At 36.8% G+C, this 14,266-nt stretch overlaps 1 pseudogene across 1 annotated transcript in view; it reads left to right on the forward strand.

Annotated features, from left to right (window-relative positions):
- The first annotated feature begins 321 nt into the window (after positions 1-321).
- LOC149257246 (putative LRR receptor-like serine/threonine-protein kinase At2g16250) overlaps positions 322-14,266 on the forward strand; it is a 56,044-nt pseudogene continuing 42,099 nt past the window's right edge. Inside the window, exon 1 of the transcript XR_016256693.1 lies at positions 322-3,529. The product of XR_016256693.1 is annotated as a putative LRR receptor-like serine/threonine-protein kinase At2g16250 (transcript). The remainder of the gene's footprint in view (positions 3,530-14,266) is intronic.

Here is a 14,266-nt window from a genome sequence, read left to right on the forward strand (position 1 = left end):
AATTTTTCCCAAAAAGATCCTGTATACGCCGTATATACGGTCCTCAGGATTTGAATCTAACCGCGGTTTGGGGTTGGGGTAGCATTAACTTGGGTTAGGGTTCGGTTTCACTTTTAGTCAACTCTGACGGAGGCGCGCGCTTGTTACGGCTCGCCGGACGGAACTGCCAGTTGGGGCGACGTTAAGGGAAAGGAAAGAGGACGTGAAATTCGGGATAACGAGAGCCAACGGGGTTTTTTTTCCCGTCAGTTGTCGGAGCAGATGGAGATAACAGAAACAGACTTTTAAGTGCAGTAGTATTTGAATCGCCATGCTCGTTTACTTTGTGGTTTCACATTCCCGACATGCTCGGAGAATAGCAATACCCTGGTGGAATGACACATACAAAAATAATTTCAAAAAAAAAATTAATAGGAAGGGAGCTGGAAAGATGGGAATTGGGAATGGAATGATGATTGTATTGATGCTGGGAGCTTGAGGGTGCATGGGAGAGCTACTTAGCGAACAAAAGGGTGCTGGAATCTGGTCTCAAAATTACGTCTTGTCCTCTACTTTTGGAATTACAGGCCGCTTTGTGGGTGTGTTTTCTCTGCCCTTTTTCACTGTACGGTGGCCTATTAGTTGCGTTTGGATGGGCATTAAACAGAGGGTGTCCTTGTTTTATGATGCGGTCAATGAGAACCTACATGCTGGTGTAGTGGACTGAGTTTAGTGGAGAAATTTAAGGCAGTGAGGCTAGGAGAACAAAACATTACTAGAAGGCTTCTTCTTCATGTTTGAGTTTGTTGGGGGCACTAAGAATAGAGAAGGAATGTGGACATGGAGGAGTCAGGGTGTGGATGTATGCAGGGAGCACTAAATTTGGACTAGACGATCTTTCTCTGCGGCTCCTGCCGAAGAGCAATCTGCATCGTGTTTGTTTCTGTATGTGGAATGATTGAAAGTCGATACTGGGAAGTGTATTAGCCAGTGGGGTAGAAGATTATTTTAATTCAATGGATCTGAATATTTTATTGCCATGGAATGGACAAGTCACGAGGGCAGCTGTAAGTCCATTTGGATCGTTGTTTAGGCAATAGCTTGTTCAGCAGTAACTGAGCAACCAATACCCACGAAGTAATTTATGGTTTGTGAAGCGTCAGGAATTGCAACAACATGAATGGCTTCTTGGGGTAATTTTCTGGTAGGTTTGGTTCGCAGGAATGGCCTATGTAGCTTTAAATCTGATGGAAGAAAACTAGGACGATATATTTCTTTCACAACTGGATCAGATTGATTAAGGTTGCTCAAGGCATAAAGGCGCTCTGCAGAGGAACAGATGGCGTTGTGGTCACCAGGTAAACTACCAATGTCTGATCTACCAGCAAAATGCCCACATTTATTGTCATTAGTAGTATTGCAATGGCAGTGGCAGTTGTTATGCGCGATAAACAAGAGTAATAGTGCTGTAAATGCTGCTTTTTAGAGCACATAGGCAGAGTAGGGGATCAGCGGCTTTCCTCCTACTACATGGTTTCTATGGCACGTTCAAAATGTTGGAAATGGGCTCTACTGTTATTGTTGCCTCTTTTGATGAATTTGGGAGGTGAATGCAGCACCTTCCATTCGACCCCACAATGTTTTTGTTGGCAGAAGGAGGCCCTAGCCAACAGTCGGTCTCAATTAACAGGTCAGAGCTAAGTTCTCTTTTCAGGTTGAGGGCTTCCTTGGGATTGAGGAGCAAGGAGTGGCCTAAGAAGGTCAATCCCTGCCAAGTATGGAAAGGGATTGCATGCAGGGAAGGGCATGTTATATCTATAAACTTGTCTGGATTCAAAAGGACAGTAGTAGGGTCACGGAATCCACAATTTGCCGTTGATGGTTTGCAGAATCTTACGTTTCTGGAGACCTTCAATGCTTCTCGCTTTCACTTGCCTGGCTCCATACCGGTATGGTTTGGCGAACTAAGTGCATTAAAGACTCTGGATCTCAGCGCAGCCTCTGTCAATGGTGATCTTCCTATTTCACTTGGTAGTTTATACAATCTGAATGTTCTAATGCTGTCGCAGAACAATATCACAGGACCCATTCCTCCAACGCTTGGGCAGCTATCCAGTTTGACAACTCTGAATTTGTCATTCAATAATTTGACCGGACAGATACCTAGTACTTTATCGAATTTGGCAAATCTGACTTATCTCGATCTTTCTGCAAATAACTTGCAAGGTCCAATTCCTGAGAGTGTTGGAGGTCTGTCAAGTCTGACACAGCTGAAGCTGGACAATAACTATTTCATTGGTTTGATTCCAAGTCAGTTGGGCAATCTCTCTTCGTTGAATAACCTTGATCTGGGTTCCAATGACCTCTCTGGTCCTATTCCAAGTGATCTGGGGAGACTTATCAATTTGAGTAATTTGGTTCTCGCAAACAATTTACTCAGTGGCGTTATTCCCGCTGACATTTTCAAATGTATTGCACTCCGAGCACTTAATTTGGCTCATAACAATTTGTCTGGAAATTTGTCCACATCTCTTGGTTCACTGATTAACCTGCTTTCTTTAAACCTTTCATACAACAATTTGACACAGCCATTGCCAATTTCCATCTCAAGTTTGGTTAATATCACGGATATCAATCTATCTCATAATCTATTTTATGATTCCTTGCCATCTGGACTTGCAAGGCTCCCTCAATTAGTTGCGATAGATCTGTCATATAACTACTTCGAGAAAAGAATACCTACCTTCGCCTCTTCCACACAAGTGGTCGATGAAGAAAACTGTTTACAGGGACCAGCGAAGCAGCGGACGCTTGTCAAGTGCACATTATTCTATGCTAGAAGGGGTCTACCTTATCCTGGGCCTGGGCCTACAAGTGCTCCAGTTTCCCCTCCAACTCCATTGGAGAGCCCTTCTACAAAAAACACACGGCTGGGACCAATATTAGGAGGGGTGTTTGGTGGCTTGGGCCTCGTCCTACTTGTCATCGTGTTTGTTTTCTTTGTCCTTAAACATGAGAGAAGGGTTGTCGTTGGACACACAGAAAGAGATGTAAATCCTCCAGTTCGCAGAGGAGGCCAATCAGTAGTTGGAATTTCAGTTAGTTTGTCAAGCCTCAGAGAGTCTTTTTCTTATGAGCAGTTGCTTCAGGCTACAGAAGAGTTTAATGCTTCTAATCTCATAAAACATGGCCACTAAGGAGATCTCTATCAAGGGTTGTTGGAAGGTGGTGTTCCTATTGTTGTAAAAAGGATTGATTTAAAATCATTCAGAAGAGATGGATATCTTGCAGAGTTAGATATATTTGGGAGGGCTTCACACACAAGGTTAGTGCCTCTTTTAGGTCATTGTTTGGAACATGAAGATGAGAAGCTTCTTGTGTACAAATACATGCCAAACAGAGATCTTTCTTATGCCCTTTACAAAAAGGGTGGCTCACCTGAAGACACTTTACAGTCACTGGACTGGATAACACGTCTCAAGATAGCAATTGGAGCAGCTGAAGGTCTCTCATTTCTCCATCACGAGTGCTCACCACCCCTTGTTCACAGGTTTTTTCCACTTGTTCACAACCTTAATTGGAGGATAAAATGCTTGCAGTTGGTACTGATATTTTCTGTTGTTTGGAAGATGCTCAATCTCTGCTCTGCTATGCCTATTAAATACTAAATTTGGAAAGCAATTTGTGTCATTTTATTCCTAAAACTGTATACATGTGTTTGAGTTTAGTACGTTCCCAAATCTTAAAGTCACATGATTGCAACTATGTCCATTTATTTGAATGCGGCCTATGGGAGGATTTCTGTTGTTTTTACTTATTCTAGAATTCCTTCTTGTTCCTTTTTTCTGCATATCTTTAATTGCAGTGCAAGCTGCCATTCTTTTTCATCTTTGAGGTAAAATATTATGCCCACAGATTATTGTGCTCGAAAAAAAATATATCTGATAATCGTTGTTCTTTTCTATTCAATATTAGTACATGCGTTCTTTATCTGATTTCTCAAGTATTGAGACAACATTGAAATCCACATAATTCTAGTATTTGCCAATAGTTTTAGTTTTTGATGTACGTTCCCTGGAGTTGCCAATCAGAAGTGACCAGAACATAGGAGTACTATACCATGCATACATGTTATTGTATTGTACAGGATTCTTAGAGAATTCAGCTGGAAAAAATATTATGTATTGTTAGAAAGGGCCCTACAATACTAACAATCATGGAATTTTTTTTTGAATAATCTTGCAACTAATCCTGTGTTGGAACTTTTATTTCTTTAGAGAAGATCCATTGAAAACCGGAAAAATTGTCCTTGTTGATTATCTATTCTACCGTTGATGTATTCAATGTTCATGGTCAGGATCTGCATAGAGGAATCATATCTTATGAATGTCAATTATTGGTAGTGAGAAGTGTTTATCACAACTATTAAAACTTGAATGTAGGACAAGGTGCAATTAAATTTTGGGATTCATGTCTGTCAAACCTAAGGATTTTTTTTTCCGCAGATAAAGATTATATTCAAAAGAAATAATATGCAGGATTATGTCATACACACAGCTGTTACTTGTCTTCTGTAGTGTCTGATATTGAGATTTTGACCCTTTAGCTTAGATTACAAGAGTGAAACATTTTTTCTTTGCGTACTGTTGACAAAAGCTAGAGCTGCCAAACAGCAGATGACTAGTTATAATGTTGATCTAAAACCCCACATTATGCATGTTTTAGAACCCACCTTTTTACTTTTCAGTCTTCAATGCTGGGTAGAATTGTTGTGAAGATGATCATTTTCAAGGACTACTATTTTCCTTGAGCAGAAGGTCATATAATGCAGCATGAGCTCCTTCCCTCCTTCTCTTTTCTTTTCTTCACTGTAGTCTGACAGTCCTGGTTGCTTCACACAAATCATTTTTTCAGGATAGATTGTCTCCTTTCCTTTTCTTCTCCCACTTGAATCTTCAGCTGATCTTGCACCTAGGTATTAATGTCATGGAATTCCTTCATTAAATCTTACTTATTGCTTGATGCGTTCCACCAAATGACGATGGTCCTTAGCACCTTGCCATCCAGTGGGCTTGCAGCTATTTCCACTTTCTGCACCCACCCAAAAGATTTATGGGGTTCTTGATATCCTAAGGAAAAGATTAGGACATGAAGATGCTAAGTGCTGGTAGACAAAACATTATCTACATGTGAAGGCAACCTGTTCATAGTCTAGTTTCCATATTTCTTTGATAATCCATATGTGAAATCCACTTTGAAGAATATCTTGACATAGGTTTTGATATGCATTTTTAGAGTTTTAGGAGATCCATAATGGTTTTTTTCCCAAGTATTTTTAATGGAGGCCAAAATTGCAAGTGTCTAGAATTGTAATGGTAGGTTATGAATATGAACCACATTATTGGAGTCAAGGAGTTTGCAAATGAATTCAAGGTAGTGGTACTCATGCATAAGTTGACATGCCCCAAAGACCAAGACATGAAGTGAAGAATATGCTCCTTGCCTTCAATAGAGTTAAACTTCACCATGAAGAACCCATAAGCACATAGGTAAATGTAGGCTTCTTCCTAAATAAGTGGTTTCCACACATGTGAAACCCAATGATGTAGGTTCAAGTGTTGAGGTGAATGCCATTGGAGTGACACATCAAATGATGGGAGGTATCCTTGTCAACTATGAAGTGTTTATAGGATGAGATTGAGATGCATCAACACTTTTAGCAGTGGGTAGAGCCTTATTAGAAGATTTACCCAAGCTTGCTAGATGGGAGTCCCCTACGAGGGTTGATCAACCTACAAAATGGGTGGAGAAACTTCGAAATGTTCTTAGGCAACAATGCATTCATTCTACTAAGATTTTGAGAAACTTTCAAAAGTAGAGCAATCAAGTTCTTCAAAGGAGTAGCTACTTCCTTACTGGTAGAGGGGGTTGTGATCCTGATATCTAGAGTGCCTTTGAGGGGTCATTGGTCTCACAATATTCATTAGGCCTTGGGAGGAAAGACAAGGGGATGCCATGAAAGCAAAATACTGCATGGGGTGTGCGGGATTGTGGCTAGGGCAACGTCCTAGCCCAAGTTAAGGATTTTTAGAAATAACTAGATATAAATAAATCCTATACATGTATGCATGGCCAAATATTTTATTAGAAATCAATAAGATAAGAGGTTGTAGTTCATGATTGGAACTTTTTTGTTTTTGTTTTAGAAGGTAGAGCAATTGAGTCCTTCAAAGGAGTAGCCAGTTCCTTGGTGGTATAAGGGGATGTGATCCTTAGATCTAAAGTGCCTTTGAGGGGTCATTGATTCCACAATTTATTAGGCATTGAGAGGAAAGAGGAGGGGATGCCATGAAAGCAAAACAGTGGGTGGGGTGTGCGAGATTGTGGCTAGGGCAAAGCTTTAGTCCAAATTAAGGTTTTTTAAAAGTAACTAGATATAAAGAAATCCTATACATGATGCATAGCCAAATATTTTATTGGAATTGATTATATGAAAAAATGTTCATCAATCGATAAGATTGGAGGTTGTGTTGAAAATTCGCAGCTAAGGGATGAATTTCCTTGAACAAAATCCCATTTCTTGCAATTCTAGAGTGACTTTCTAAAAATAGAAAGTCATGTCTATCATTTCAAGCATGAATTTCCAAAATTAGTAAATATCCTTGCTTCAATTGGTAATTAAGTATAGATGATGGAAAATCACTTAATTTATCCTTAATCAATCTTAATTGTTCAATTTTTACTTAATCATTAATATTAAAATTATTATCATTATGATACTATAATATTATTATCAAAATGGAAATACATGTCACATTTCTTACTTAGCACTCTATCATGCCACTTCGCACCTCTCTCTCTCCTTGATGGCACTCGTTCCCTCTCTCTCTCACTTAATGATGTGTTACCCTCTTTCTGTCTCTCATAATGGATTTGTTGCACTCCTATTACACTCTCTTATGCACATTAAAGACTCGTCATAAAAGATTCCTCTTACGCACTCTTCAATGCATAAGTTACTCTCTCTTCTTCAAGGCATGCGTACTCCTCTTTATGGCATGAGTTACAAATGCAAGCGTACCTCCTTTATGACATGAGTTACAAAGGAAAGCGTACCTCCTTTATGGCATGAGTTACAGAGGCAAGCATACCTCCTTAATGGCATGAGTTACAAAGGCACGCGTACCTCCTTAAATGGCATATGTAACTCTCCCTCGAGGCATGCGAGTTACTCCTTCACGACTCAAACTCGTTGCTCCTCCTATATATGTGCCTCTCATCTTCACTATTTACTTGTGCATTGTGAAAGGAGACTTCGAACTTGTGAAAGAGAGAGTTGGAGAGACTAGAAAAGGATTGAGAGAGTGAGAGAGAGACTTGGAGAGTAAGAGCAGAACTTGGTGAGCCAAAGTGATTCAGCGTTTGCATCAGCTGTTGCTATCAAAGAGCTTCTTCAGATTTGGGTGAACTTCTTTAGTCTCTCATTGTATTCTGTTTCTCTGTTGAACAATTGATTTCTAATAAAAGAAGAATCTGGTTGGGTTTTCTCCTTGTGGGTTTTGCCCTGGTCATTGGACCTAAATTCTTTGTGTTTCATTTTGTTCTTGGCTGTCTTCTAGTTTTCATATGGTTTATATGGTGTATGCTCTAGAGTCTATCTACAATTGCTTAACTGATATTGCAGCTTGAAGGAGTTTAATTTTTGAAGTAATTGTTTCAGCATAGACATCAAGTTTCAACAGGTTGCAGTTCATGATTGGAACTTTTTACTTTTAGTGTTTTAGAATAGTTACCTTAGGGTTTCTAGAGAACTTTTAATTTAGGTATTATACCAAGTTCTTTTACTTTCCTTACTAGTAGAGGGGGCTGCAATTCCCAAATTTGCTGTCACCCCCTTCAAGAGGTCAATTGTTCTCGCAATATTCAATAGGCCTTAGTAGGAAAGATTGGGGCTGCCATGAAAGAACATAGGTTGTTGGTGTGTCAGATGGTGGCTAGGTGAAGTCTTAGCCCAAATTAGGATTTTTCAAAGTAAATATCTCTAGGTAATTCCTATACATGTATTCATGAGATGCCAAATATTTTATTAGATTTGATTATTATGAAAAGATGTTCATTAATCAATAAGATCAGAGGTTGTTGTTCATGGTTGGAGCTTTTTACTTTTAGGGTTTAAGAATAGTCATCTTAGGGTTTTAGAGAACTTTTAATTTAGGTTTAATAATATGTTCTTTTTCTTTGAGGATTTTTTAGTGGTGTGATTTAAGACCATATATTGTTTATGACCTAATCATTATGAACTTGGCATTTGTTTATGACCCACTTTGTGAAAGGGTGTTTGTGCTTCATAAGAGAATTGATAATTAAAAAACTTGGGTAGATTTTGTTTAGATTGGTGTGTCAAAAACTATTTGTTTGACTGGTTTGACCCTAAAAGAGGACAAATTGGCCCATGAGCTAGATTGATCAATAGTTTTATAATGAATTGGTTAGTTTTGTATGGTAGTGGTCAAACTGAATTGTTTATTGTTTGTATGGAATTGGTTAGACCAATCAATCCACTGGTTTACATTGATGTACACATATATTTATATATTATATTTAAATTATTTATATTTTATGTGCTGGTTAGTAAACTGGTTCATAAATCAAGTTGTTGGCCAATTTTGAGTCGATTCTAATCTGACCTACTCTGACCTTCAATTGTTTCTGAGTTTGATTTTGACTTTTAGAATATTGATTTAGATATTGTGGTTGGTTTGAAGGATCTTCTAAATTGTATTTAAAGGATAGTTGAAAGGCATTTTAGATTTTTCTAGGTTTAATGTGGTAAAACCCTAGTAAGGTTTTTATTAAATCACTGAATATATAGGCACCATAGGTAACTTCATGTTTTCACTTGAAATTGGAATTTGGGACTTGTTACTTTCCTTTATCATTGCCACTACCTCACTTCTTTTCTAATTCAAGTAATTTGCTAATGACTTTTTATATATTCATAATGTGGATAGGTTCAACTAATTGAGTAAAGTGTTTTTCTTTACCACCTTATACCATAAGATATTACAATTGCCTTCGTGAAGGATCTCCATAGAGTCTCCAGGGTTGGAAATGATGACTAGAGATTAAGATTTCTTCAATTAGTGAGGGGCCTGAACTACTTCTTGAGGCCCCTTTAGGGAGCAGCTTTATTCAAAGAGACTATTCGGAACTCTTGTTCTGAACCCTAGATTAAATGTCATAGGACCATTAGATAAAGTATCTCTAAGAGATCACAAAGCCAAAGATAGTTTCTACCTTTTCAGAGTACTAGTCCCTTGCACTTCGTTGAGTATACTATCATTGGTTCAAAGTCCCTACACTTCAAATAGTTCCATGCTCCAATCTCGATGTCCAAGACTTGGCAGTCTTTTGTAATGACCATATCAAATTTTTATTTTATATATATTAAAATTTGATATGATCATTACAAAATACTGCTAAGTCTTGGAGGTCGAGATTGGAGCATGGAACTATTTGAAGTGTAGGGGACTCTGAATTTAAAATATCTATATATATATATATATATATCTATATATATATATATATATATATATATATATAGTTTGTCGAACTTGATGCTGAATTTCGTTACCAAAATTTGCATTGTTGAATTTTATTGAACTTCATTTTTGCCGAACTCAAACTTGAATATGAACCAAGTGACTTGGCTGCAGTACCTCCTATCAAAGTCTTTCAAAGGATGTTCTCACGTTTGTACTCATTTCCTTTCATCTTAGATCCTTTTGTCTTTACTTATTGTTGGTAGCTTAGATCTAGGAGTTGCCACAACACCATTTTGTAATATACAGGGTGTGCTCTTTTAGCCCCATCGACCTACTTTTGTGGTTATTTATTGGACATAAATAATATTACTTGTCTCTCCATAGGGATGTTGCATGCTTTTCAATTGCTTTTCCACTGTGCTTTATTGTTCCATTTGATTCCATTGTTCCATCGTACACTAAAGTCAACAAGAGAGAATGTCTGTACGTAACTTCTATACATGTTTACAATACATAAATAGGTTCAACATATTGGCTTTAGATTTTTTCCCCTGTTTATGGATGCCTTTAAGCCTCAAGGTCATACCTTTCTATATGTAATTCCTCGTTTTTTTATTCGTTCTCTCTCATAATCCAAAATCTTGCTGCATGCTATTCAATTGTCTTTCCACTGCTCTTCATTTTGGCTTCCTTGGGTCTATTAATATGCTGGCTTTAAGATCATGGAAATTTGTGTATATAGGTTTACTTCTCTTATCCTATTTCAATTTAGGTCTGCAAAGTACTGACAAAAATTGTATTTGAGATAGTCAAAATATTGCTTTTTTACCTTTCAAGGAATATTGCTATCCACATCTGCCTATAAATTTAGATGTTTTTCCTTTGTTATTATTGCCTGATTGTGTTCAGGTTCTTTAGGCTATCTTGATGAACTGTAAACAGTTGATGTGTGCTTCATATCAGCAATATCATGCAATCAATATGCACTTGATTTATATCACAATGCTAAAATATTCTTTACACCTCTCTTGTCTGCATTGACAACTGCAGTAGTTTTTCAGGGTTGCTATATTTTGAGGGAAAACCAGTATTAGGAGGACCATTCTGATTTTTTAAAATTCAGTGTTTCTAACTAATTATGAATTCTTGGATGCTAATCTCACACCAAAATTCAACATATATATATATATATATATATATATATATATATATATATAGTCTATTTAGAGTCTTGGCTTATAGCTTATAATATTATTTTGAAGTATGCAGGATTTATCCCTGTAAGCATGGTACCATTTTTGCCATGTCAAGAAAAGGCAGTCTTTGGTGTAAAATTTCCTATATACAAAATAAATAATTGATTCGAACTACCTTTTTTCATAAATATTTAGTTCTTACTTCCACGTATTCAAAATATTGCCTTTTATCTTTCCAAGGAATATTTTAATCCAGATCTGTCAATAAAGTTTGATTTTCCCTGTTGTTATTGCCTAATTGTATTCAGGTCCTTTAGGTTATCTTGATGAACTGTAAGCAGTGGTTGTTGTGTGCTTCATTTTCAGCAATATCCTGCAATCAATATGAACTTGATTTAGATCACAATGTTAAAATATTCTGGACATCTCTCTAGTCTGCATTGAAAATTGCAGTAGTTTTCCAGGGTTGCTATATTTCGAGTGAAAACCAGTCTTAGGACGACGCTGAATTATTAGAATTGAGTGTTTCTAACTAATTTGGTGTGTTCATTATTCTCAAGGTGGATATCTCTTTGGGTTTTGGGACCAATACAAAAGTTATATTATAAATTATTCCAATTTATTATGGAAAATTAGAAGAGCAGATTTAGCTATTATTCTTGTAATAATTCAAACTTGAATAGGAGAAAAATAATCTCAGGATTAACTCTGTTATAGTTTAACTGCCCAAGATAATAGAATTTATAAGCCCCATTATACACTTGCAGTCAAAATTCCATTTGACTTCTTTTTTCTAATATATGGCAGTGCTTGCAGTTCTAGCTGATGGATCAACTCTATTTTTTTTAATATGAGACCAAATTTCTTCATTCGATCTAGTTAATAAGAGAACCAAAATTTGAGATTGGTTTTACTGCATGAGCTTAACCAATGATAAAAGGTCAGCCTTGTGGTAACATATTAAAATGCATGATACTATTAATAAAGAGTGAAGATTTTGTATATTATTATTGTGTTGATTATTATGTGTGAATGATCTGATTTATTTTCTGAAGTTAAGGATTTCTCTGCTTATTATATTTCAGCTCTAAGGTACATAACAAGAGAAATCCTTAACTTCAGAAAAATAAATGATTCACACATAATAATCAACACAAGAATAATATAGAAAATCTCACTCTTTATTAATATCAAACCTGTAAAGTACGATAACACCTCACTATTGATCCTTTTATGGAAGGAATCCACTCCTGTTCACTTGCTTCTTCAAGGGGGTAACCCCTTAATGAGCTAATGCTACAATAACAATAGTTTTCCACACGCCATGTAAGTGTTGGAATATGTAACTAGGTTCGGTCTTCATAAAATTCTATGTACTATTGATTTTATGTATTTGATGTAAAAGAGAGAAAATTTATTATTATTATTTTATAGCATAGGTTTCATGCTCTAGGTCAATTTGTTTTAGGTCAAAGCACCCGTTGTGTGATTCTAGGGTTTGTCATAGAGTCAAGGAGTCAAAAGAATCATTGTCATATGTATTAGACCTTATTGGGCATTTTGTATTAAGTCAAAGAATTATTTTGAGTCAAAATACGTCAAAATATCCCTCCAATACCAAGTCAGCCTGCAAAAGAGGATGTCGTCCTCATTAAGGGCAATTCAAGCCTCATGGAAAGGTATATATAAGAGCATTTGACCTCATTTGAAGAAGAGCATCCAAGTAAGTTCGATCACAAGCAACAAGAAGTCTAAAAGGTAAGAAAAGAAGAGGAAAGAACAAGGAGAAGGAGCAAAGAATATGGGATAAACAAAATTGAGTTTTTGGGTCTCTCTCTCACATGTGCGAAGGAAAACTAGTGTTTCTGAAACTATTAGGACGAAATTGCAGATCTCCAAAGAAAGCCGAAATCTTTGATAGAAGAAAGCAAGACATATCATCCATATGACTAAGGAAGAAGAAGCAAGTTAAGCGAAGCAAGAAGCCTAAAACAACCTCTCTATCCGACACGTGTGAAATTGTAGTAGTTGCAGAAAGGTCAAAGTTGCAGTAGTTGTAGAAGGGCGAAGTTGCAGTAGTTGCTGGAGGACCGAAATTTGTTGCTGGAAGCTGTTTGACTTGTTTTTGACTTTGAAGGAAAGCTCGTCAAGAAGGAAGGTTGACTTGGTCTTGGAGGGGTCTAAGTCTTGGGTCTATAAGGTCTTGGAATTTATCATTTGAAGATTCTATAAGAAGAGAAAAATTTCTTATGGGTTTTCCTCTCTAGGAGAGGTTTTGGCCCTGGCTAACAACCTATATCTTGTGTCCATTTGTTCTATCGATCTTCATGGTGTGGTAGCTTTGATGATAAGAACACTATAATAATCAATAGAAGAAGTCAATTATAAATACTACCAGTTAAAGTACAAGAATATCACAGGGTGTTATCAAATTAAAAACAAATCTCCCTAACCTAGCTGCCCTAGATTTATCAACATGGTATCAGAGCAAAGGTGACGAGAAAGGCAACTTGAGGATCATAAGGGCTAAATATAAGAGGAAGAACGTCAAGGAGATCTAGTCATCACATCACAAAGACCCTATCATCTTGAAGGAAGAAATCTTGGAAGGAGAAAAGAAGACTTCAAGGACCCCACCTCCATCTCAAAGAAATAAGGACTCTACACATTTGAAGTATTTTGGGAAGCCTTCACATTCTTTAGCATCTTTGAAGGAAGAAGAACATCTCTCCTTATCTTTAAGAAGAAGCTTTACCATTTTGAAAACCCCTCTCTCATTCTAAAGTTCACACTCTAGTGGAAGACATCATCTTCAAGGAGGCATCTTCATTTATCAAGTAAGTACTTTATATTTATGTCTCAACCTACAAACCAAATGACTACTTTCTGCAAGGAGAACATTAAACTTGTTGATGTCAAACTACCTTGCATGGAAGAAAATAATAGATTTGATTCTCACAGAAAATGAAGTTTTTGATTATGTCAAGGGCTCCATCACAAGCCTCCTCAAGAACAATCTCAAGCATTATCAAAATATATGAAAGGAGAAATAAGGGCTCAAAGAATCCTCATTGAATCTATCAGGATTCTCTCATTCCCTTTGTAGCAAAATTGAGACATCAAAAGAGATTTATGATAAGTTGTACTCTGTAAGTACAACTGGGGAAATAATATCATTAAGAGCTGAATTATACAAAATGAAAGTATCAAAGGTAGAAGGGGTAGCTTCATATCTCATGAAGATATCTCAAATTAGAGATCAATTACAAGAGCTAGGAGAAACATTATTAGATCATGAGATGACCACTTGTGTACTCAATGCACTACTAGATCAATGGGGCAACATTGTATCAAGCATCTATGGAAAGAAGGAAGCTACACCATTCAGTGATCTATGGGCATTATGTAAGATTGAAGAACCCTGATTAAAAGCAAAGAATGAGGTTGGATCAAATGAGCAAACAAAAGCTTTTACAACTATGACTAGGAAGAAATTAAAGTTTGGAAGATTTGAGCCTCGGAAGAAATTTCAAAAGAAAATTGACA

Source organism: Pinus tabuliformis, chromosome 6 (assembly GCF_031772625.1).
Source record: "Pinus tabuliformis cultivar Carrire ecotype Pingquan chromosome 6, CPIR1, whole genome shotgun sequence".
NCBI lineage: Eukaryota > Viridiplantae > Streptophyta > Pinopsida > Pinales > Pinaceae > Pinus > Pinus tabuliformis.